This window comes from Monodelphis domestica, chromosome 1, assembly GCF_027887165.1.
Source record: "Monodelphis domestica isolate mMonDom1 chromosome 1, mMonDom1.pri, whole genome shotgun sequence".
NCBI classification, from domain to species: domain Eukaryota; kingdom Metazoa; phylum Chordata; class Mammalia; order Didelphimorphia; family Didelphidae; genus Monodelphis; species Monodelphis domestica.
This window is the reverse complement of record NC_077227.1, coordinates 191,531,026-191,557,713: the sequence shown is the minus strand read 5'-3', so window position 1 is coordinate 191,557,713 and position 26,688 is coordinate 191,531,026. Positions and strand designations below refer to the sequence as shown.

The 26,688-nt window shown below is 36.2% G+C and overlaps 1 long non-coding RNA gene across 1 annotated transcript; it reads left to right on the top strand.

Moving 5' to 3' along the window:
* The first annotated feature begins 2,197 nt into the window (after window positions 1-2,197).
* Window positions 2,198-13,985, top strand: LOC103102314 (uncharacterized). The gene is made up of 4 exons (XR_460845.3): window positions 2,198-2,342; window positions 11,471-11,533; window positions 12,649-12,733; window positions 13,491-13,985. It is a non-coding gene; the product is annotated as an uncharacterized LOC103102314 (long non-coding RNA).
* Window positions 13,986-26,688: the final 12,703 nt, after the last annotated feature.

Below are 26,688 nucleotides of genomic sequence, written 5' to 3'. Positions count from 1 at the left end.
TTATACTACTGGGAAAATTGGCAAAGATGAATAAAGATGGAAATTGTAAATGTTCCAGGGATTATAGAAAGAAAGGCACAGTAATGTGTCATTATTGTAGCTGTGAAGCAGTACAGCCATTTTAGAAAGCAGTTTGGAATTATGGAAATAACGTTCATACTTTGACTCAGAGATTATTTATAGCAGCATTGTGTGTGTATTGTGAAGAGTGAATAAAACTTTCTTTGTCTATCAATCAGCAATTTAAAATTAATCAATCAAAAACGTAAGCACCCCTACTTAACACTAAGTAGGAGTGTTTGCAAGTCACTTGCTAAAGTGGGTAACAACTCCAGAGGCCATTGCCCTACCTCTGGGCAGTGCTAGGCAAATTGAAAGACTGCAATTGGTTCCTGTAAAGTGGAGGAGGGGACAGGAAGTCACTTGCAAAAAGGACTATAAAAGTCCTGACCTTCCTGTCCAAGGGGCTCTGGCTTCAACTTGGGACCTTGGCTCTTAGACTGCTTCTTGGAGGACTACTCCTGGATCTTCTCCTTTGAACTTTGGAAAGTTTCGCCTTGGGACTTAGCCTTTTGGTCTTCTCCTTTTCAGTTCATCTTGAGTAGGTGAGTAGCTGGCTTTCCTTTCCTGGCTTCTGGAAAGATTGGTTCCAGAGATTCCTGCCTTGGCTTTGGAGGAGACTGTGTTGGTAAAACTTTAGCTGAAGACACCATTGCATGTGGGGAAGCCCCTGTGAGGCTGAGCCTCATTTCACTAGAGAAGGGCTAGCAGGCTTGTTAAAACTTGTCTCTTTAGTTGCTTTTGTCCATTTCCACTCTTTCCACCGCTTTGTGGAATAAAGTCATTTTTGACTTAAGTTATAATATCTTTAAATCAGTGATCACAATATTACTTTAGAATTATCATAATAGCATAAAACCTAAATTTTAAATTCTTACAGTGTTGGCAAAGAAATGAGATCAGAATAGATGCTCATTAATTGGGGACTTGCTCAACAAATTATGGTTCATGAATATAGTGGAATGTTATTGTGCTGTGTGTAATTGAAAATCTGTTACCCTAAAAAGAACTACATTTCCTAGGAGCCCACTGACTTCCTGTCATTATGTACTTCCTGTAGATAGGGGATATTAGGCAGACATGGAAGGTTCCCACCTCTTTACTTCTGGTCCTTAGCTTGGTGGTGGTAAGACCGGTGTTTGAACTAGCTGACCAGCCATGGGCATGTGGTCTTTATTTTGTATCTTCTTTATTCCTTGATTTCTAATGATATTTAATAAACCTCCTAAACCATAATACTTTTATTATTAGAGATTTAATTTTTACAACTGTAATAAATAATTAATGTGACAGATATAGAGAAATAAGGAAAGATCTATATAAACTGATGCAGAGTGAAGCACAGCCAAGAAAATCATATATATATATGACTACAGCAGTATAAACAGAATGTCTACACACATAGACCAAAAGTAGATGTTGCAACATTACAAAGAACAAGTATGCTTTCAAAGAGATAGAAGAAGATACTTTCATTCCTTTTAGAGGTGTGAAGTTCATGTGCTATTTTTGATGCATCCATCAATTTTGCTAATTTTTTTCTTTTTTGTCACAAAAATGTTATTTATCATATGGGAAGGTTCCCTGGGAAGGGGAGGTAGAAGAGAGGGAATACCCTATTACCCTTTCCCACTGTGATTCAATAACTTCTTCATGCAATTTCTTCACTTCTAAAATTTTGGTATTGAATTAGATGAACTCTGAGGTCTCTTTCTGCTCTAGGTCTATTATCCCTAGTATTCTGGGAGGCAGTTAGGTGATGTAGTGGGCCTGAGTAAGGTCTTCCTGAGTTCAAATCTAGCCTCAGACACTAGCTTTGTGAGCCTGGGCAAGTCACTTTACTCTCTTTGCCTCAGTTTCTGCGTCTGGAATACGGGCTGGAGAAGGAACCGGCAAACCACTCCAGTATTTTTGCCAAGAAAATCTCATGTGGGGTCATGAAGAATTGTACAAGATTGAACAACCATTCATGGATTTTCCAAGCCCTTTGAACTTTCCGTGGTTCCCGCCAGGGGGCACAGCACAGTAAATTCTCAATTGTTGCTCTCAGAAATGCCTACAAGGTGGCGCCAGAGGGCTGTGTCTTGCTTCTGCCGCACTGTACTAGAAACCATGAGAGAAGAAACGTATTTCCGGAAACCTTATCGTCACTTCCTCTCATGAACCCTGATTTCCTGAAAAGATGGCGGTTCGACTTCAAGATGTGCTTCGAGAAATGTTATTTCTGTTCCGGGACGGTGTACCCGGGGCACGGCATGATGTCTGTCCGCAGCTAGTGTAAGGTAAGGCTGCAGACTGCAGGTGAGGGGTTAGAGGAGGTGTTAAACGCGTACTCGCCGGAATGATCACCTGTCGGGTCTGGCGCGCGCCCCTGGCTCCTCAGAGCTTCCCTCAACCTCCCACGACACACTTGACCCCGCTTGCTTGCCGTAGTGTTTTGTGTGCTTTCCGATATTTTGGGACACCCGCCTTGTGTGAGGTCCGGTAGTCTGTAGATTGCTTTAGAACATCTGTGGTCAGGTCCTGGAATCCCATATCGTGGCTGTGCTCAATTCTGGGTGAGTTTTCCTGACGTCAGGCCCGGCACTCTTATCTATTGCTCTACCTAGATGCCCATAAACATGTTTATATTAATACGAGATCCATAGGTAAATTTCGGAGGGTCCTTGAACTAAAAAATGCAGCTTTATTTCGGTAGCTCCTATCTTTTAATTTATCATTTCCTTCAACAATTTAGCAACATTATTATAAGAAGGGATCTATGAAAAAAAGGTTAAGAATCTGTGATATAAAGTCATCTCTCCATCCTCCATTTAGCCACAGAAGTGATTTTTCCAAAGTTCAGGTCCGATTAATATGAACTCGGGAAACTCCACTGGCTCCCTATTGCTTCAAGTACATTAAAAAACCCAACTCTGTTTGGCCTTCAAAGCTCTTCATAACCTAGCTCCCGCCTACCTTTCCTGTCTCCTTATGCCTTACTTCTGACACACTGGATTCACGAACAACATACTCATTTTTTTCAGCATAGGACATGTCTAGAATACTTTTTCCAACTTATTTTCCTCCCAGAAAACAAAAAAAGGCCACAGGAGCTTGTAGAGTTAGGGAGTGGTAAGGGAAAGAGGAGTTCAGAAGAGAACACACATGGGAGTATTTTCGAAATGATTCACAGTCACGGTTGGGTTAGGGCAGTTTCAAGGGCAAAAAAGGCTTCCTGAACCCCTCTTGAGTGATCCTAGTCCAGCTCCCCTGCTCAATGAATTATCTAACTTTTAAGCCCCAGATAAAAGCCCATCTTTTTACTGGAAGCCTTCCATCAGTCCTAATTCTAATACTAATCATTTACTATTTATCCTCTCTTTAGCTTACTGTATATTTATTTGCATGTTGTCTCCACTATTAGATTGTAAACTCCTTGAGTGTGGGGACTGTCTTTTGCCTCTTTTTGTACTCCTAGTACTTAGCATGATGCCTAGCACTTAGTAGGGCCAGTAAATGTTTATTGATTTTATAGGAAATGAGACAGATTTTCTGTTTTGATATTTTATATCCTTTCTGCAGAATGAAAATCTGATATACTTGCTGTTTTCATAGGACTCACAAGGATTATATAGTCTTTGCTTTTAAGTTCACAGTTTAGAAAGTTTTGTATTACTGCTTTAAGAGATGTGATTGTTGAGATTATCTATTCATGTATCTCCTAGATACTTTCAAATTCAGCAGTTCACACAATTCCTTAACTAGTTGTTTGCCCACTAACCTATTATGAGTCATCCTCAGTATTGTACAATAAAAAAATTCAACTTTTATTTATTTGCAAAACACAATTAAGTATACTTAAAAAATTTCTGGGTCAGGTAGGTGGTACAGTAGATAGAGAGCCAACTTCTAGCCTCAGATACTTCCTACCATTGTGACCTTGGGCAAATCACTTAATTCCAGTTACCTAGCCTTTATTGCTCTTCTGCTCCAAAACCAAAAATATCGATTGTAAAACAGAAGATAAAAGTTTTAAAAAAGTTTTTTTCTGCTGTTGTTTCTATGTTCAGATATTGAAATATTAATGAGATTATTAGCAGACCAATAAAGAATTTTATTTCTAATCATATTTGTGAATAGGTAATTTAAAATGTAAATATATTTTCAGATTTTTGTTAAGATGATATATACTCAAGTGAGTTTTCATCTTAAACATGAATCTTTATTAAAAAGTCTTCAAGAAAAATAATCAACTAGTCTAGCATTTCATTTTTTTTTCTTCCTCTTAAAAGCATTTGAAGTACACAAAGGTTCTTGAGAATAAAGGTTGATTTGACCTTGCTGACTTTACTTAAAATCTTTCTCATTCCAGGTGACTAATTTGGAGAATTTGCAAAAATGAGTTAGTACATCTTAAGGCCATACTTCTAGCTTTTCAGTGGGTTATTTCCTGGTATTTTTTTTGAGAGTCAAGTATTATATGTAGTCCCTGATTGATTTTAAAATGAAGCAGATGACAGGAAATACAGCATGGTAGTTGTTGCTCAGTTTATCATGCTTTTGACTTGGCACAGTAACATTGTGTTTCAGGAGAAGCCTTAATGTTAACTTATTTGGTTTTGTTTTTATTTTTTCTTCAAGTTTTCAGATTTTAAAAATCTAAATGCCATAAAAACTTTAAAAAGAAGAGCAATCCTTGAAAGCTCAAATGAATTAAAGTCTTTTGAAAGACAGAACTTATAGCAGTGAGTACAGTGAACTTGAAATAGTATGGATATTTTTCAAAAATTTGATTTTAATTTTAGCTGTATGTGATAAAGTTGATCATCAAATGACTTCATTTATTGGTTTTCTAGATAATCTGTAATTCTCAGTTAAATACTGTAATTCTGTAGGACTTAATAGAAAAAAGAAAAGCCATCAAATTAGAGTGTAGGAGTACTCTGCTGTATTTAGACATTAAAAAATCCACATCTCTTACCATTATGAAATTAAAGGGAAATATGGCATGGATAATTCGGTTTGGTAGATATTTTTTCCAATTCAAGATTTGGTTTTAGATAAATTGATTTTAGGAAATTGTTGATAAGAAGGAATCATACTGAATGAAATGATGTTTTTCAGGAGAAGTGTTTAGTCCACCCATGGCAATTTGTACTGTTCCATTTAGACAGAGCTGGTAAAGAACCTTGCTGATATTTATCACCAATTATTGGAGGGATATGGAGAGCTCAGTATATTAAGTCTTAGAGCTAAATTTTTCTAGGTCAGTAAGTGACATATTGGATAGTCCCCTGTTGAACAAAGCAAAAAGAACCTAGCTGACTCTACTTGGTGTGTGTGTGTGTGTGGGGGTTTCCAGGATTGCGATAGTGCCTTTCCTGCAAAGTACTTGAGGTACTAAATAGTGAATTTCAATTTTTAGTCTTATAAAATGGAAAAAATGAACCAAGAGTTAGTGAGAACATTCTGGAAAAACAAAATCTTGTTAGCAGAACCCTAGACAGAAAGTTAAATTCTTTTTTGGTGTACAAGAGAGTGTGTGCATTTAGGCCCTGTCAGTCACAGAAGATAGGTATCTACCTATAGATAGCAAAGTGTCAGATTGTAGTTCTCAAGTCATTGAGAGTAACTAAGGTGACTTCTCCATAGAAGCCTTAATATAAGTTCTAATGTGTGCTTTTTTAATTAAAAAAACCAACTGTTACCTTTTGTATTAGAATCAATATTAGTTCTAAGGCAGGAGGACAGGTTAGGACTCAGGATCACATAGCTAGGCAATGACTGAGGCCATATTTGAACCCAGTTCTTCCCAACTATAGGTCTGTCTCTGTATCCATGGACCTGTCTAGCTGTCTCTGATGTATTTTTTTTTTTAAATAAACCCTTACCTTCTATCTTGGAGTCAATACTGTGTATGGGTTCCAAGGCAGAAGAGTGGTAAGGGCTAGGCAATGGGGGTCAAGTGACTTGCCCAGGGTCACACAGCTGGAAGTATCTGAGGCCAGATTTGAACCTAGGACCTCCCATCTCTAGTCCTGGCTCTCAATCCACTGAGCTACCCAGCTGTCCTCCCCCCCCCCCCCCATGTATTCATTCTTAATTTGAGTTTGTGTCCCGAAATTATTATATGAATTAAGACATAGGAGTGTAGTTAATACAAATCTTCCTGTTTCACAACTTAAAACTTCCTTAAGAGGGTGATTGTTTAGGTGATTGAAGTGAGAACTTATTAGAACAGAACTTGCTTTAGTTGTTCTTTTTATTTCCCTAAATTCTATAAAGTGGTACCTATACTATATCTATTCACAAATGAGAATAATGTATGTTTTGTAAACCTCAAAATTCTGTATAAATACCCACTTTAAGTGGACAAATTGACTTAATGAAAAGGTTCTCATTTTAAAACAAAACTTTAAAATATTTTAAAGATGTACTTAAGTAGTAGAACATGATATATCTAAAGACTTAAGAATAACAATATTTAGGAAAAAAAGTTGTTTTACCACCTAAGGAAATAAGAACATAGGAAATGTCAGAGCCAGTACTTAGAACAAAATTCAGTCAATTCATAACCTTCACCATGCTAAGTGACCTCTTTGTTCTATTCCTCTGTGGCACAGTTTTGTTACTTTATGGGCAACTCTTTATTGCCATCACCATACATATGATAGGGAGTTCTCTGTAAATGGATACTTTTCCCTCTCTGGTAGCTGATTAATTAAAGGAGTATTTCTATTTGTTCAGCCAGGCTTTTAGTAATTGAATTAATTGCAGTATTTTATAGATTTTTTAAGAAAAATTGAGTATTTTAATTGTTTTAACATTGACCTTTCCAGTCGAGACTGTTCCTTATCAAGAATGTCATATTTTTTCAGGATCTAGGAAATTAAAATTAATTGAAAACAATGGAAAAGCACTTTATTATGACAGCAATTTAAAATTTTAGTTTTATTCCAATTTATAGGCATTTGTTTTCTCTCCCACAAACCAGCCTTCATCCTCTCCCTTAAATTGGACAGTTTTTTAAAAAGGCAAAAGAAAACTCATAACAAATATGCTTAGTGAAGCAAAACAGATTTCCCCATTGGCCATGTCCCCAAGTGTTCTTATGTTAAGAATTGTGGTACTACATTAAATTTTAAGGGGTTGAGAAGATTATTAACATGTAATTACACTATTAAGAAAAAATTAGGACTTTGAAGGCATCTGGTGAGATTAATGGTCTATAACAATTTCATGTCCTCTCTTGAGATTTGCTTTCCAGTATGACTTGACAGTTTTATTCAGATTTGTACCTTGTATGTCTCACCTTAGAAATTTTTCTGCTGAAAATTAATGGAAAAAATTTCTTAAAATGGAGAAAGGTATTTGCATGGTATGAAATATAGGAGAATTAGAACTTATGAGTTATGCATTACTGTTTCAGTGACCATAGGCATCTCTAGAGGAATTTTCAATTTACTAGTATCCCATTGTTGATTTGCTAAAGAAATTCTCACCCTACCATTTCTTTCATTAATTCAGCCAAATATGTATTGTGTGCTTACAATCTGTAGGTTGGTGTAGGAGATACAAAAATGAGTTTTTGCTCTCCAGAGAGCTTAGGATCTCACACATCTACCTTCCCACAATTACCATTTGTTTATCCACTAGCTGAGGACTTCTGTCAAATACATGCCACCTCCTTTTTAGTAATACTTTAGAAATTGACTCAGATTATAATAAAAGCTACAAAGTCATAATTAATATAACAAAGTTTTATTAATTTGCCAGTTGAGTTTTTTTTTCCTATAGTGTTCTAAAAGCAATAGCTCAAATCTTGGTATTTCATTAGGAAAATTTCAGTGATCTTGCTTTATTTTAATTTCAGTAACTGCATAGTAATATTATTTGTAAAAAATGAGTCATGCAACTATCCTAGAGTCACTCTAGGATGATTAGCTTTTAGGTGTCCAGAAATAATAGTGAACTGGGCTGTGGAAATCACAGACTTTAGTGAATAACTGCATTGATAATGCCTATGGTCTCACATACATGTAGATTTCTAGAAGACTTGGCTCCCTGACGAAAACCAAGGTTTTGTCTCATATAACCTAGCATTGTCATTTATACATCTGCAAGTGAAATTTAGATTAAATGTTGTTATGTGGCACAAGTTAGGATAGTGACGTGTATTTGAATTGATATTTTACTATTCCCTACAGATATTGTGATGATAGAACCTTAAATTCTAAATTCATTAAGCTAAATTAATTTTCTTAAATATAGCTTTGATTTCATTACCTTTCTATTCAAAAAGCTTCTGTTATTTGGACTCGTGACTTTCTGCCATAAAAAAATCTAAATTTCTTATTTCTCTTCTTAAGACCCCTTCAATTTTGTCCAGCCTAACTTCCTTAAATTATCTTCCATTATCCCCTTTTGTGTTGTTTTTTTTTTAGACTTAAACTAAAGTAGCAAATAAATAAGCATTTGTTGTCTCCTATGTACCAGGCATTGTGCTAAGTCCTAGGGATACAAAGAAAGGCTCACGTTCTAATGGGAGACAGCATGTAAACAAGTAATGACACAAAAGATATATACTGGATAAATTTGAGATAATCTCAAGAGGGAAAGCACAAATGTTGAAAAGATCAGATTTGAAAGATATGTCTGCTGCTTTCCTGCTTTTGTGCCTTGACTCATGCTTACTCTATTTACTGTTTACCTTCCCTCTATCTAGAATGAATCCTCCAAGTTCATTTTTCTATCTGTTCTTTAAGATCTGACTCAAATGCTGCCTTTTAAGTTACTCTTACCTTTTGTTTTCCCATAACACAAAAATATCCTTTGAGTATTCTTCAACTCCTGTTCTCTGTGCTTTTTGTTCTTCCAGTGCTAATTTACATTCTTTTCAGTTATGTATGTCTTATTGCTCCTACTCCATAAGTGCTTTGGGCAGAGAGTATGGCTTATTTTTTAAATTTCCACAATAGTTTAGTGTAGTGTCTCGCATATAGTAGAATTAATGGATAAAAATGTTTCTTCTGGGGTCATTATATAATAAGAAATGAATGTGTCTGGTTTGATGTACTTTGAACTATTTGTAAAAGGGGCTATTTTAACTTTGTTAAAGGTAAACTTTGTATCGCATTTTTTTTTTTACACAGGATAATTCATTTGAATTTGAAAACATAGAAATGAAACTGTTAAATACCAGAGAGAACTATGGAATAAAGTAGGTAACATTCAAGAAAGGAGTCCCCAGCTCATAGGTCTTGATCTCAGACAGGTCATAAAACTAAACTGCTTCCAATTGTTCCAAAATGCTTTAACTGGAAGGACTTCCTATTAGGGCCCCTTTCCAAGATTTCAAGGTTTTCATTTGATAATCCAGGTAGGACCCCATAAAAACATTGGAAATCTTTGCATAATGAAGGAAATTCTTCCTTTCAGGTTTGATGCTTTTATAATGGCAAATGGTTACTTGAAAAAGTCATTTACAGAAGATGAGATGATGGGGGAAAAAAGACAGGGAAAAATTCCAGATTCACTGACTTTTAACTTTAGCCACAGGAACTTGGTCTGATTGTTCTTATATGTTGAGCTGTTTGTCAGCAGTTTTCTCTGCTTCATTTTTATCTCCATCAAATATTTTAAAGCAACTAGATGGTCCAGTGGATAGTTTACTGATCTTGGAGTCAGGAACACCTGAGTTCAAATATAGCCTCAGACACATTAACTTTGTGACTGGGCAAATCACCACCTTATTTGCCTTACTCTCCTCATCTCTAAAATGGGAATAATAAAGCATCTGTGTCCCAGGGTGATTATGAGGATCAAATAAAATGATTTCTTAAAAGTTCTTTGCAAACGTTAAAGCACTATACAAATGTTACTGTTATTCAAAAAAAATTAAAAACTTTGTCTATCTTGATAGAAGCTTCTGTAACCATTCATATGTTCATTTACTTTTTGATTTATTTCCAAACAAGGCCAGTTTCTTTGATGACTTCCAAATGATGTAGAAATCTGAAGCATGTTTTGCAAATATTTTGGATGTCATGTTTCAGGAGAGGGGTGTGCTTGTCACAGTTCCAGATAGTATTCTTTGACCAAACATGCAGCAATATTTGAAAGTACTTATTTTCAGCATCAAGTGTTAAATGTGTTTGAAGTAGTTTGAGTTCTGGTTCATTGTCATAGCAGGGCTTTTCCTTTCTTCCTTTGAATCTTGGATTATGTAGGATTCATATAGCAGTTTGAATTCTTCTCTTTTGTTAATGCTTTTTTATTTTTACCTGTACTTCTAAGCGGTGATACACCTATATTCTATATTCTTAAAGCTAGTTTTTCCACTCGTTTTTCAGAAGAGAACATTGTGGTTCATTGAGGTTTGGTGACTTGCCTGCAATCATGCAAAGAGCTGGCCCAAGAATTTGGAGCTTCTGAAGTAAACTAGCCCAGCACACTTTTTATTGAACCCCATAAATTTGATTGCAAGGTTTCTGTATCAGTGTTGGTCCTTGCAGTATTTTCTTACTGCTTCTTGGGGACAGTAGCTCCAGTTTTGAATTTACATGCTTTATAGCTTGCATTTTTTTTTGAATAGTGTCATTAAATAGCATTCATGGTGTGTAACACATAAAAAGGTGTCTCGCCAGAGTCATAAGTATTTACTAATAAAATGAGAGATAGAGAGGGAGAGAGATTTCCACCTTACCAATTTAAGGTAGGGTCAGATCTCAGATATCAGCCCAGCATGGTCCCTTCTATGCTGATTGCCACTCTCCAAGCACCAAGCCAGGGAGCCAGTCTTTTTAATTGTGGAAGTAAAAAGATCTCCTTCCTGTGCTCTGCCTTATAAACCCCACTAGCTCCTTCATCCACAGCAATGTTGCATGCTGACCTCATGTTGAGGCCAGGAGACACCAGGCCATTAGCTATGAAGTTAGTGCCTCAGGATGAAGGTATTTTTACCTCACACAGGTGCCATTGAGAAGTAAGTTTAAGCAAAGCAGTGCACATTCTGTTGTAGAGATAAATAGAACTTTTTATCCATTATTCCCATATTAGTTGGTAAAATAAATTCTTTACCCTTCCTTAGACCTTCACATACTATGTAGCTACAATGCGTCATCTCCTTGTTATAATACTTCTTTAAGATAAAATCTGAAGAGCCTTTGAGATTCTTAAAAAGTTATAGAGAAGTGGTACTTATGAAAGGATGAGATAAGGAGGAATAATTAATCAAGAATATATAATGTGTTAGCATACTTCCATACTGACCTCATTTTTCTTGCAATAGTAATGTTTGAATTCATTATTTCAATTTCAATGTTTTTTAAAAAATTTATGTTGACAGGTGCAATTGAATTATAGGAGTTGAAAGCATATCCTTATGGCAAAGTTTTGTAAATATCTTTTAATTTTTTTTTTCTTGCAGTTGATGCCATGAAGAGAGTAGATGAGATCAAACAAAAACATCAAGCTAATTTATAATGAACAGGTGGGAGTATTTGAATAAAGTAACTTCAGGTGTACCCTATATAACATTATCTTATGAACATTATTAATACTTAATATCCTATTTATGTTTTAATTCCTTGAAATATTTTTGTAACAATGTTTGACCAATTACCCATGTTTAATATTGCTCTTATGGTATTAACCACAACTTATAATGTTTTGTGTAAATGGTGTGTTTTCAAAGAATTATTCAAAGTTTATTAAGCTGTATCTATATTGGAAAATAATAGCTGCAGAAATTCCCTGAGTTGTTCATGTTGTTTAGAAAGGCTTCTCCCAGGGAAAAGATATATTTCACTTTCTAGCCTTTATTTGTAAGGAGTAACATAAAGAGGTCATCTGATATTTGTATGTCATTCATTCCATGAATTGAGGATTCATTGAGTGTTTATGTTTTGCTTAGATGCTCCAGCAGATTCACAAGAAATGAGGAAAAAGTCCCCATTTATATCATATGCAGCATATAATTAGAGAAGAAGGCAGTAATTAATAAAGTGCTAATTGTGTGACAAAATGATTTCTGAAGTACTGAGATTTATAAGGGTGATAGTAATTAAAAAATGTAGAAATCCATTGAGACTGTACTTGTTAGGAAGAGTAATTTTTAACAGCTCAACCACTCATTCAACATAGATTTTTTTTTTTTACCAATTTTTTAGTGAATACCTAGGCTACAGGCTGTTTCCAAAATCTTAGTGCAGTTTTAAGCTTTTAAAGCCAAATATCAGGGGGTATATAAAGTTCTAGCTGCATCATAAGTATGAAAGTTACTGTCAGTAGCATTACAGCTTGATTTGGGAGCCAAAGGCTAGCCACATGGATCAGTTAAATAACATTATGTACCAGAACAAATGTTCAAGCAATCTGAACTAAACTGATTGAGGAACCTTGGGGAGTAAGCTCTGAGTGCAATAGTATTGCTGTTTCTCCACATTAGAAATGTCTGAATTAGTATTTAACAGTAGTTTAAATAAGTGTTCCCAGTTGGCTTTGGTTGTGACTTAATCATAAAATTTGGCCACTATGTAATGAATACTATATCTTAATGAGATTATTATTCCAAGTTGTGATCCTATCTTGTATTTCTTACCTTAGTTAAAGAAGAGCAAAGAACTACAGAATGTTCAGGCTATTAGCGAAGTCAAACAAAACATCTACCTTATTCAGGCATCCCTGGCAGGTAAGCATTATAAATATGTACTCTTTATAAAGCAGAAACTAGGTTTATTGGAATGATAAATTAAAGGAGAGGTTGTTGTTATATTGTTGCATTTATAAAGGCATTTGATATTTAAGAATTTGATATAATACTTGGAAAGTATGTTTATTGTACAAAAGCCTCAGTTATACAAAAGATGGCTTAAAAATAATGCTGATGACATTCATAACAACATAATTTTACCCATTTTCTGTTTTTGGTCAAAGAGTAATATCTTAAACTACAGTCTTCCTTTTGAGCTTATATAACTACTTGTAGTTATAGGAATTTGTTACATAATTAGTCAGCTTGGGTACAGTAAATTAATATAAATTTGTGCCTCAAATAATTGGACAGAGAAAGTTGGAATTTAAAACTAGATTCTAGAATGCTTAAGTCTTGATATAGATCAGCTTCTGTCATAACAAATATTGAGTGGTATTATCTACATAACAAAAGATTTCTAATGTCTAGTTAGTGACCCACTTATTTAAAGTATTCTTAAAAAATTTCTAATATAATGAGATTGGAAGTCTCCTGAATTCACAGTAATAGCTTCTAGATAGTGGAGATTTAAAAATGGTTGACGATAATATCTTACTGGTAGTAGGTGAATATGTAGAAACAGGACTTTTTACAAATAGTTAAAACATTTCAAAGTATACAAATCCTGTAGAGAATGCTTTAATGAATTCTAAGGCCACAAATTTATTTTTTGCCTGCTTTTTTATTTTTTAAGGAAAAGGAAAACAATTGGAAGAAAAAAACAGTGCTCCAATTACAATAGGATATGGACATGGAAGATTATTCTTCGACTTCTCAGTGTTCTGAAACCTTTGCTCTCTATTTCTCTAGAAAATATCTTGCAGAGCCTTGGAACTCTTGTGTATTATTGATTTGTTTTTTACATTAATTCAGAAGAAGGAATGGTAGTTAAAAATACATCTCTTCCATATCATTATCTGTAAAATATCAAATTATGGGGATGTTAGAGTATAGTTCAAGGTTAAAGGGACATTGAATTGGCCATTCTTTGTAAGTTATGAAAGTGCTATTTGTAATAATAGAAGGGAGTAGAAACAAAATGGTTAAATCCTTTGGATAATGACTTTCAGCATTTTAAAAATTTGATAATTGTATTTTGGTCATTGATGTACAAAATAAAACATTTCTTTTTAACGTCCTCCTTTAATTGAAATGGGAATGGAATAAAACTGTATGTTTATTGAATTAACAGTTTGTACAGTAATTGGTTATAAATTATCTTCTTTACTTACTATCAGTTAAGGTTTTACTATTTTGTTTTGCTATTTTTGTTAGAAAAGATCGAATACAAGAATATCATTCTCTTACTGTGCTTCAGCAACTGTCCTCAAAGACCTTTTTATTTGGGGAGACCAGTTATTTAATATGGATTTATATGTAAGTGCCAGGCATTGGGGTAGTCACTGGGGACACAAAATACATAAAATGAAGCAATACCTTTTTTTTCAAGGAGCTTACTTATATAATAGAGGAAACAAATATATAACATTATAAAACATAGTAATAAGTACATGCAGAATAAAACATAGTAATAAGTACATGCAGAATAATCATAAAGAAAACAAGCAAACATGTACAAATTAATTAGATTTCAGGTAGTTTGGGAGGGAGGACACTAGTAGTTGAGGGAAATTTAGAAAGTCTTTCATATGGAAGGTGATGTTTAATGGAGACAACATGAAAATGATTATGTACAAAGAAGAGATATTTAGGAGAAATTTGAAATAATGAAAAGAGAGAACGAACTAGCATGAAGGGGATTCAGGAAAGCCTTCTTTTATAAGGTTGGACTCAGTGGCCTATAGGGTCCCTTTCTATCTCCAAATCTATTTTCCAGTGAATGAGGCTTTAGAGATGGGTTCCAAGATGGCCCCCAGGATCTCTGAGGGTTATAAACATAAAGTACATTATAGATACATTAAGTACCTTTTGGATCTTGATCTTTTTTTCAGTACTGCATAGTATAAATTAACTCACTATTTAAATTTAATTTAACTTTGTCCTCTATGGATCTGAAGATTTAGCCCAGGGCAGAGCAAGTTTTTCTATGCACAAATTTCTTAGCACATGGTTAGGATTCCATCTTTAATGATGGTTTTGGTTAATAATAGGAGTGATTGGGAACAAGGCTTGTTTAAAGTCAACCATATTAGAAAACAAACGTAGAACTCTTAAGAAGCATCAATAGCATGTTTTGCAGGGTTTACTGGCAAAAGTTCTCACTAAGTTGGGCTTAGTACCATATGACTCAAATGTCTCCTTAGACAATCTCAAGGTCTGGAGGTAAAAGGGACTAGCCCTTAACAAAATTATGGTCAGTAAAGGCTGCCCTCTGTCTTACACATATTTCTTCTTTGGTAGCATTCCTTTTCCTGACTTAATAGCCCATTAGAATCTGACATTAGTCAATTATAATTGCCTCCAGTATTTCCAAATTATCCTTTGTTTTCCTCTCTGTAGTGAACATTTTCTGCTTCAAGTGCTGAATGCATAACCCCATCTTTATTCTCAAAATAGAAAGTTATACAATATTAATCATTTACCCTTGAAGATTGTTGGTTAATTCATTATTTCTTAATGTTAATGAACTTCAGTCAATGTGTTCAATCAATGTGTTCCCCATTTTGAATTTATTTTAATGATATTTTGAATTATAATCTTATATCTGATCTAGGGTGTATCTTTAGACTTTAAAAAATGTATCTACCTTTCATAAGTAAGTTTCTGACAATGAAGTGAGTTGTTGATTACCTAATTTGATCCCCTCAGAAATCCTGTGAAAGTAAGGATGACTGGGAGAGGCTGAGCTGCAATGTGTCATTACAGGGGAGGGGAGTGGGACATAGATCGCCAACCTTTCCATTCTTTTCTAACCAGCATAGCTATTACTATTTGTATAGAGGAGAGAAAGATGATGAAGGAAGGTTAAAAACAATTTCCTCACCACATTGCCTCTTGTCAGTTTTTCTGTTTGAAAAAGTGGAAAATTTGCATAAAATAGTGATAGAAGATCCAAGAATTAAAATGGATTTTGCTCCATAAGTTAGATGATAGTTGTACTGAGAGGTTCAGAGAAAAATAGAGAAAAGGCAACAATAGAAAACTTTAGAAAAGAGTGACATGGAAGAATTCTAAGAGTAAATATGATTTCACCCCCCTCACTTTACTATGGCCTTTGTTATTTTACTGTTCAACCTGGCTGAGTAGAAAAGTGCCATAGTAATTAGCTGAAGTGGCCAAATGAGGAGAATTATGATTTTCTTTGCAGGGAAAGGTTTATTAATCAGATAGAGGACAGGTTGAAGTATTTCTGCTGAGGATTATAACTGAGACAGTAGGATGCTGAAAGATCACACTGACAAAACTATAGCCAGCTAACTAAAGACACTTCTCTTCCCTGGATGGTAGAGATGGTTCAAAAATATAACCAACAAAATAGTAGCCTTCCATTTGCAGGGGGAGAGGCTTATTAACCAGGGGTGATTGGATAGTTGAAGACTGGCTAGAGCAGTGTGTAATGCCCAGTCATGGAAACATCTAATGGAGAGCAAGGAAAACAGCAATGTATGGCAGGGAACAGGTCTAGCAGGGAGTTCAAGTATCAACTTGTTAGAAGACATCATCTGCTTTGTGGTTCATATTCAAGAAGCCAATAAGATAGTTGATTCTCATCATACATCTAAACATAAACAAGAAACAGAATTTCATGAGCTATTTTGTCATTTTGTGTTGAAGTACTTGTAATAAGTATTTGCAAAAATACTCTAATGAAAGTAATTCTAGTTTTCAAGGGAAGGGAAATTATATGAAGAACTTGTTAGAATCCTCTAAATTAAATCAACTTAAAACATATTTATTGAGGGTTCCAAATATGATAAGAGTTAATTAGGGAAAAGTAAAAGGATTGGTGTGTAGTAGTAAGGGCTCCATTAATAATACAAAACATGAATTTACACTGGACCCATTTTACATGGTTTTGTGATTTCCTGTATTGGTGTTTGGTGGTCAGTAAACTAACATTTATTAAGGCACTACTATGTGCCAGGCATTGATCTAATCAATGGACATTCAAAGACATATAATAGCCCCTGCTTTCAAGGAGTTCAGTCTAATGAGGGAGTCAACATGTAAAAAACTAATTGCAAACAAAATAGATACAAAATATAGGGAGTAATGTCTGAAGAAAGGCACCAAGAAGGACTTGGAAGAGAAACGAAAATGAAGGTGGATGGTAATAGTAATACAAGGTTGTAGTTTGGAAAGGAATCATAGATTAATAGATTTAGAACTGGATATCAAAGATCCTTTAGTCCCCTTTCATTTTATAGCTGGGATTAAATGATTTGCCTAGGATCACATAGCTAAGAGTCTGAGGTAGAATTTAAACCCATGTCTTCCTGATGCCAAATCTTGTGCTACATATATTATATTATGATGCTTTGAAAAAATATCCCAAGTGAGACTTGAACTTGAGTCCTTATATTACACAACCAGTACATTTATCCCTGAGTGGTAATATGACAAGGGTGCAAGGAACTCAATCATACAAGGCACTGTAAAGTTGAATTAGTTAATTCTAAAGTCAAAATTCTGAAAGAGAAAAAGTGAGGCCAGAGTAGGGATGATGGCCTAGAAAAGATGAGAGAACTGGGTGCTCTGGATTGGGCAATATAATTAGATGTTCAGCCTTAAAGAATGAATAGCGGAGTGATGGTGGTAGAGGGACTCTCCCCTGCCCATTTTTAGATTTAATCACCAGAAGTGTATACACCCCACTTATCCTTAAGTATGGGGAGGTCTGTGACCCACATGTGCAATAGTGGGTGATGAATCAGAAACCCACTGACACGCCCCCTGGACAGTTCTAAACAAATCTATAACTGTAATTGGTCCACATAAAGTGGAAGGAAGGCACAGGAAGTTACAAAAGGAATGGTCTTTAAAAGTGGCAAGAACTTCCTGTGATGAACTCTTTCGCCTTGGAACTTGACCTTGAAGGAACTCCGGCTTGGGGACTTAGGACTGCTCTTCAATTTTCCTTTAAAACTACCATGTGGGTGAGTGAAAAAGGCTGACTCCCTTTCCTGGCTTTTCTGGAGCTGCTAGCCTCTGGAGAGGCTCCTTGTCTTGGAGGAGGCCTTGTGGCTAGAACTCTTGTTTAATTAACCTCTGGGCCCCTTTGCTGGGGCCTCTGAAGGCCTGCCTAGTTTGGACCAGGCCAGAGTAAATATCTACTGTCTCTCATTTCCTTACTTTCACTCTTTCTATTTTATAAATAATAACTATAAAGTCATTTTGATTTGTGTAATAATTTCTGGTGACCACACTCTTATAAATTTAGTCCAACCCTTTATTTTTTACCCTTACAAGGGAGAATTTGGAAGTGGCAGTAAGAAGCATATTTTATATTTCTCTTCTATATCTCCCTGGGTGATACCATTTTTTTTTGTGGAATTTCTGTCCTAGAGTCCTTGATTCCTGATTGATCGGTGAATGCTTCAAATGGTTCACTATATATGGTCAACTGCTGCTATGCTGCATATTCCACTCCAGCTGTTTTCTTGCCATTTGTTCTGCAAATGGTTGGTCTACTTTCTAGACCATAGAGACCTTGCCATAATCAAGTTAGTACTTCTATTGTTCCTAGAAAGGGTGTGACAATTAACTCTGCAGTAACTTCCCAAGCCACCCCCTCCATTACCACCACCTTATGTGTATTGTCTCTACTTTTAGATATAAGCTCTTCATGGTCAAGAATGGTCTTAGCTTTGTGCTTATATCTAGTGTTTAGCATAGTTCTTTGAATATTTTAAGTGTTTGATGGATGGTTTTTTATTCATTTATTCATTCCTTTATCTGTTCTTCATTCTTCTTCCTTGCTTGGTGAGTTAGGGAAGTGGATTAAAATATTCCCTGTACTAGAGAAGGTGGACAAAGATATGTAATACCTTCTAAAGGAGTCAGATTTTATGTGACTTCAAGAAAATGGAAGTTTCTTGAGAGAAAGAGGTCTAATAGGAAGGGCTGCTTGTTAACATTAGAAGAGGAGTCCTAATGGAAGGGAAAGTCAAGGTGGAATAGGGACACTAGAGATAGAGCTAACATGGATGGGTAAGGAGGAATGGAGAGTGATAGATAATCATAGGGACTGACCTATATTGTGCCCTTCTCACTAGCAATGTGCTTGATTATCTAATCATTTAATAAGCTTTTCTATTCTAGCTCCATAACATCTCTCATATCCATTCCTTTTTCTCCCCAACATGCAAATCAGCCTAGTTGAGGTCTTCATCACTGTTTATCTGTACTAGTGTAATAACCTTTTAACTGGTCAACCTTTATCCAGCCTGTCCTCTCTAATAGCTACTCTTTCTCTTGTTTGAAAGGCTTCAGTGAACCCCTGTTACTCTAGGATAAAATACAAACTCCTCCAATTTTTTCTTTTAGACTGATTTCACATCACTGCACCCATGCTTTGAACATGACATCTCTTGCCTCTACTATCCTCCCTGGAAGGTGCTCCCTCTTCAATTCTGTCTCTTAGGATCCCTGGCTTCCTTCAAGGTTTATCTCATGAATCATCTTCTACACAAAGACTTTCCTGAACAAATTATAGTATATGAATGTAATGGAATATGCTTATACTATATGAAATTATGAAAGGTCTAGATTCTGGCAAACCTGGGAAGATCTGTATGAATGGATATAAAGTGAAATAAGAACCAGGAGAAGAATAATAACATTGTAAAGAAGAACAACTCTGAAAGCCTTAAGAACTCTGATTAATGCAGTGACCAAAAATGATTTCAAAGGTCAGGTGATAAAGCAAGATACTCACTTTCTGACTCTGAGATGATAAAGTCAAGGCATGGAATGAGACATAACTTTTTCAGACAATGCCAATGTGGGCATTTGTTTAACTTGACTGTGCACTTATGATCAGAGAATTTTTTCTTTTTCATTTTGAGAGGAGAGTTGGAAATGAAAGAAGGGATTAGAAATGAGGCTACCAAAATGAAGAATATGAAAGAAAAATAAGAAAGAGTACCTGAAACATTTAAAAATGCACAAATGAGAGTAGAATACAGGTCAGTGGGAAACCTAGATAAGGAAGATAGATCTTTGAAAATAAACACCTAACATTTATATATTGTAAAAATGGAGACTTGAACTCTGGACTCCAAACCCCAGGAGTCCTTGCTAGCTCCCAGAATGCCCTCTAATTTCACTGAGATTTACACTTGGGCGAGGTCAAGAATTTCTATTTAACCTGGCTGTAAAGGCTATTGGCTCTCTTCTCTTCCTGTTTCCGCTGGCAAGCAGACGCGTCTCATGATGTGAGTGAAAATTGAATGGGCTTCTCAGGCCTCTTGGCCCACCTAGCACGTGCTTCTCTTGTATATTCTTAAATTCCTTATCTTAAATAAATCTCTAAAAATATAATACCTCTAGAGAGAAACTAATTTCCACCTGCCTCAGTTTCCCCTCGAATTTTAATCCTTACAATATTGCCTACTATGTACCAGGCTCTATGCTAAATGTTTTATATCTCATTTGATCCTCACAACTCTTGAGGTGTAGGAGCTACTATCATCCCCATTTTATAGTTGAGGAAACTGAGGCAGACAAGTCAAGTGCCTGGGCACAGGCTTCTATCTAGTGTACCACCAAGTTGTAAAAATAAAAGCCAAGTTGTTGAGAATAAAGATTCACAAGTTTACATACAATGCTATTTTCTTGCTCTCCTTTATATGTGGAAATTCTTTTTGGGACTGGATAAGTTAAAAACATTTTTTAAAAAGAGAAAACAGAAGGAGATAACAGCCACCAGGATCTGGATTAGGCATAACATCTGAATAGACTGAAATTCAAAGGAGAGTTTGTTGAATGATGGCATAAGAAGGAGCATCCAGAAGTGATTATGGAAAGTAAGGAGTATTCTTACTCTATCTTTGGAACCAGTGAGTCAGGAGTATGGAAAATGTGCAACTCAAAAGAATGTCCAGATATTTAGTGTTATCTGGGGAATTCAGGTCTCAATTGTTTGATGTTGATGAGTCATTTTCAGTCATATCCGATTCTTTGTAGCCCCATTTGGGGTTTTCTTGGAGAAGATCCTGATAGGATTTTCCATTTCCTTCTCCAGTCTATTTTACATGTGAGGAAACTGAGGCAAACAGGATTAAGTAACTTACCTAGGGCCACACAGCTAGTAAGTGTCTGAGGCCAGATTTGAACTCAGGAAGATGAGTCTTCTTGACTTGATGCCCAGTACTCTATGCATTGTGCCATCTAGCAAACCCCACCCCCCCTTCCAGGTTTCAATGTATACCAGTAAATGGAAATAAAAAATGAAGAAAAGGTCTAAAATGAAAGGAAGTTTATTATTATAGAGAGGGATTTCCAGAGGGTACAACGGAAGGAGTAAGCAGATCTGGAGTGGTACATTGTTAGGGTAGCTTTGAGGTGTATGAGAATAAGGAAGAAGACAATAGGGATTGGGGAGGAGAGTTTGTTCTTTGGCAATTCCAGGTTTAGTAGTATCATTGGGCTAAGAAGACCAAGATGGAATGAGAGTGTACTAACCATTAGGGAAATGATTCTAGGTATAGTATCACTGGATAGGAAGAGTTCTTATGAGAAAGCAAATGATTCAAAGCTACAAGGTCTTGGCCTCAGACCTGGACGCTTTAGTATAACTCTCAATTGCCTTCCTTGGGGCTCTCATTGTTGTTGTGTCCTGGGGGCACCCTGATTCCTGGTCAGGAGGCAGCATGATTATGAGGTGTTGGTGTTTCTTGGGGACCATAGGAAGTTTAGTCTTAAGGCAAGCCTAAATAGGGTCTGGTGGCCAAGAGGCCCTTCTGGAAGGATGAAGGGCAAAGTCTGGACTTTGTGGCTCCTGAGCTCTAGTTTCTACTTGATTCAGGTTTTCATTCCTCTATTGGTTTTGGGAACTCCTCCATGACAGGTGGTTCCCTGGAACACATTCTTTCGTGAAGGGGCCATATTGGTTTCCTTTCACCATCTGTGTGTGATGTGGTGACTGTAAGGGGTAAATTTAGGGGTTTTCACTAATATATTATACTAATAGTCAACAGGGATTTAATTCAATCCCAAAGAAATACTCAAGTCAGTTTTGTAATTTTATTAATTATTATTATTATTATTGGAATTAAGAAGAAGAAGAGAGAGAAAGATGTATAAGAGTTCTCTGGCCTAGTCTAAGCCAAGGGAAGCTCAGAGAACTTAGCCAAAAGGCCTTCTCAGAAGATTTAATCTAGCTCGATTTCCAGCCACGAGGCCTCCTCTGAGATGAGGGGTCTCCTAGGAGGATAGCATTTTAGGAGGTAAAGGAGAAAGGAATCAGCCTAAATTACTCACCCAGGTCGCTCAGGGAAGATGCCTCACCTAACCCATGCTACATAGCTTCTCCCAGTTACCTCACTGGCAAGCTGCAACCTGCCAAACCGCCAGGATGCCTAGTACGCTGCCGTGAGCCACACCAGTCAGAGCGAGAGCCGCGTCTCTGTGAAAAAGCCCATAGAGAGGAAGTGACGCTAAATATATAGACTCTTTTTTACATCACTTCCTGTGTCTCACATGTACCAATGGTAGCTTAAGCTTGACTTAGGACAGCCCAGGGGGGTCTGTCAGTTGTTTCTGATTTGTCACTTGCTAGCACATGTCGGTTGTAGGCCATCCTCCTCAACACTTAATCCTTAAGTAGGGGTGTAGACATTCCTGTTTGTTAAGATTTTAAAAACTAATAGGGGTGTAGAAAATCTAAAATTCACATTAATGCTAATTGGGGTCCATCCAAAGAATGGATTGGTGACTAACTGACTCCATTTCAAGGATACAAGCTTTATATTGTAAGAGAATAGAGTAACAGAGCAGCTAGTATAATAAGTGAGTATTTATGATAAGGTAAGGAGGTGTCCTAAGTAAAGGTTAAAGAGTAAGAGAGAGTAAAAGGTAAGAGTTCAGGGGTTTTCAGGAATGCTTTTTAAATTTAGTTACTAAGGAAGGGGTCATTTGTTTGGGCAGTCATTGCCCTGTGTCTCCAGGTAAATGATGTCACTTTACCCATGGTCCACTTTGGTTTGTGTGGCTTTACCCATGGTTTGCTCTGTTTGCCCATTGAGGGGAACAAACTTCAATGTAAATGGAATGCTAATGATATGCTAAATACCCTGGGGCAAATTTAGGCCCAATTTTGCTCTTTTCTATGTAGATTCTAAGAAAGGTAGTAAGGGTGGAAATTGAGCATCATTTGTACCTAGCTCTAGGTGACTGGGAAACTGAACTACCTGTACTTGCTCCTCAGAGTGCCCATCCAGTGATCTAGGTTATATCTACAGATTGGTGTGAGTTTTCTCATAATTGTGAATCTAAGCAGCTCATATGTCTTATATGAAAGACAGCCCCATTCTAGTCCAAGTAGTTATTGTCTCTGTTCTTTGGATTGTGTATAGCTACTTGGCAGGGTTTGTGGGACATTTCAGTCCATATCATGTGGGCCCAAATGTTATTTCTGTTTGACTTTCTAGCTTTTTCCTTTCTTTGTTCTCTGTGACTCTTTTCTTTCTTGTAGAGGCCAAGTTAATGACTAGTAATTGGCTGTGAATCGATCAATAATCTTCAAGGTGTTGTTAATGGGGCAAACCAGGATAAGGCAAGAATTCACATCCCCCTTCTCTTTCTCATAGCAATGAGAGGAGGAATTTTATACCTTGAAAAGGGAAAATCATAAATGTCAAAAAACCATTCTCATCAGTGAGGGTTATTAAGACCCACGACAGTGTCTGGGGACAACTTCCATGTTTTTGTAGTTATCAGTAGATGGGACCTTATTCTTGACTCCTGACAGGAAAAAAATAAGTTTTTACTTTTTTCAAATCAGTCTAGCATCCCTCTTGGACAAGGTAGCGCATCACCAAGAATAAATCTTTTTACCTTGAAGAATTTTGGAAAGGACATTAAAAACAGAAGAGTGATGTCTCATATGTAGGAAGCAATAGCAAAAATACACAATAACTATTCATGATTTTTCCCTTAGTTAAGGTACAATGCCCACTAATCAGATATATTTGTAGATATCTAGATAGTGAATTAATAAGGCTCTGGATTTTGAGTCAGGAAGGTTTTTTTTTTTTTGGTTGTTTCTGACTCTTTGTAACCCCAATTGAAGTTTTCTTGTCAAACATACTGGAACGGTTTTCCATTTTCTTCTTCAGCTCATTTTGCAGATGAGGAAACTGAAGGAGAGTTGAGATTGGTCCAGGGTCACATAGACTTGAACTCAAGTCTTCCTGACTCTAGGCCCAATATTCTAGCCATCTAGGTGCCCTATCAGGAAGACCCAAATTCAAATCTCTACCTCAGATACTCTCTGTATAATCCTGGACAGATCCCTTCTCTTAGCTTTAGTCTTTTCCACTGTAAAATGACATAATTTATGAAAAGTGCTTTGCAAAACATAAAGTGCTATGGTTAAATCTGCTATTATCACTATATGCCATAGGCAAAGACCAAATAATATACTGATCATTTAGTCTCCTCCTTGAATATAGCCTTCATCTTATGCAATGTCTAGAGAAAACAATTTCCAATATTCTTCAGACTCTTACACAGGACACATTTATACCTTTGCTTGTTTCTCTCCTGCATGGAAGTTTAAGCAGAAGCATGGAAGCAGATAAGAACATTAGGTATGTCTGTGATGGTTGAGATCAGTGAATAATATATATACCTTTTGCCCTTAACTTCAAATCTGAAAGTTGAGTGTGTTCATAGCCAAGATTCTTTAATCTGTCCATTCATTTATTGGTTACAGCCTTTACAGAGAGAGACATCTGGGGGTGGAGAAAAACAAGTGCTGCTTCCAAAAGAACACACTTACGTGGAAATACCTTCTAAAGACATAGAGCTGTTCAGAACAGGTGGCTAAGATTTGCAAGGTTGGCAATTTAAACTCTACAAGTTTTCATTTTGTGAAATTCGGGTAATTTTCCAAAGGGAATATTTATTGAAGTCTTCCTCAGACTCTTGAGTTTTTACATCCAAATCCTGCATTTCTCATCCTCATTTTCTCTTGACTCAGGATTCATATAGTACATTAATAGTATACATTTAACTCCTGGATTAGCTTTAATGCAGACTGTTAGATAAGCCCATCAAAGTCTGAAAAATATGTGAAATGTTCACACTTTTTTAGGACCTAGTTAGTGTACTGGCCACTAACTTTCATCAGAATTCTGACCTGTCTCAGAAATCGTTATCAGATTTTGGCATTGTGGTACAATGGACACAATGCTGGTTTTGGAATATGAAGACCTGGGTTCAAATCACAACTCTGTCACTTATTAGCTATGTGACCTTGGATAAGTCAGCCTCTCTAGATCTCAGTTTTGTTTTCTATTAAATGAGGGTCCTGGGATATTCCATCCCTTCCTTTACTTTCTTTTAAAAAAGTAATATTTTCTTCCCCTTGCCTAGTTACATAAAAAACCTTTTGCCTCCTCCTTTCCTTCTTCTCCTCTCCCCTCCTTGAGACAGTAAACAATTTGATATCAATTCTACATGTGCAATTAACTACATGTCCATTATAATCTCTTGCAACTCAAAAGCTGTGCTCTGGTGATTCCCTAAAGTGTTCCCCTTTTTGTGTGCATCCCTTTGGAATGTTTAAAAATGAGAATATTTGTTTTCAAAGCCTGTATTAATCTGGAAAACCAACCCTTCTGGGAGCTCTAATGGAAAGAGCCCTGGGCTGAGCCAGAAAATCTAGGGTGATTCCATGTTCTATTGCTTATGAACTGTGTGATTATTGGTGAATTGTGAGATTTAAAATAGTGAAGCCCATAAACTGTAGTGAGTTAAAATGGTGGAAGATATAAATTGTGATAGATATAAGAGAGGGTGAGTAAATTTGACCACAGAAAATATGTTTCACTACAGTGTCTTGGGTTTTAAATTAAATATAAGGTGGTCGCCAGGGAAATATTCCCAATTATTCAAATACCCAAGTCAACTGGGTTTTACAGAAATTTTAATTAATACAAATGTGGAATTAAAGAAAAGAGAGAAAGAGAGATAAAGGAAATAAGTATGAAGGGCCTTAAGCCAACATGGCCTAGACCTGAGTCTTAAGAGAGATCAGTCAGTCAGTCTTTTAACACTCACCACAAGGTCTGCCTAAGCAAGGATTCTAGTGACACCAGGCCAGCATCATCTCAGCTGCTTTCACCAGCTCCCTCCTCCATCTGAATGTTTCAGAATCAGTCCTTCCTCAATCTGAATGTTTCAGAATGAGTCCTCCTCAATCTGAATGTTTCAGAATGAGTCCTCCTCAATCTGAATGTTTCAGAATGACCTCCAGCTCTTCTCTGAGCTCTTATTTTTAAGGGCAAAATCTCTTATGTCACCTCCCCTAAGTTCTTCCATCTACCAATCACTGTAGATGTTTTCCAAAAGACAGCCCATTTTGAATTCACAGCTGAGTAGATTAATCTCTTTAGTAAGTCAGAAAAAAAATGCTGCTGTGTTGACTAATTTCATTAAGAGAAAACCTCTGAGTAAGTTTTCACCTTTTAGGTCTAAGAAGTTTACAAGTTGCCCCACCTTTATAGGCACCTAGCATCCCATTGTATCAATTCCAAAAACAGGCATGGCTCAAAGAACTCCTTTCCTTTATAAGTATGGTTTTCAAGTGCTTTCATTGTTTAGCAAGGAGTTTTCTGCCCTAAAGCAGTCTTAAGTAGGGGTGGAGTAGGGATACTCCCATAGCAAGGAGTTTTCACATTCAAGTAGAGTTCTCACTATCTGGTAGGGAATTATTTTAAGTAGGGAATTGGAGGATTCCTCAATGTGGAGTAAAATTTTTAACA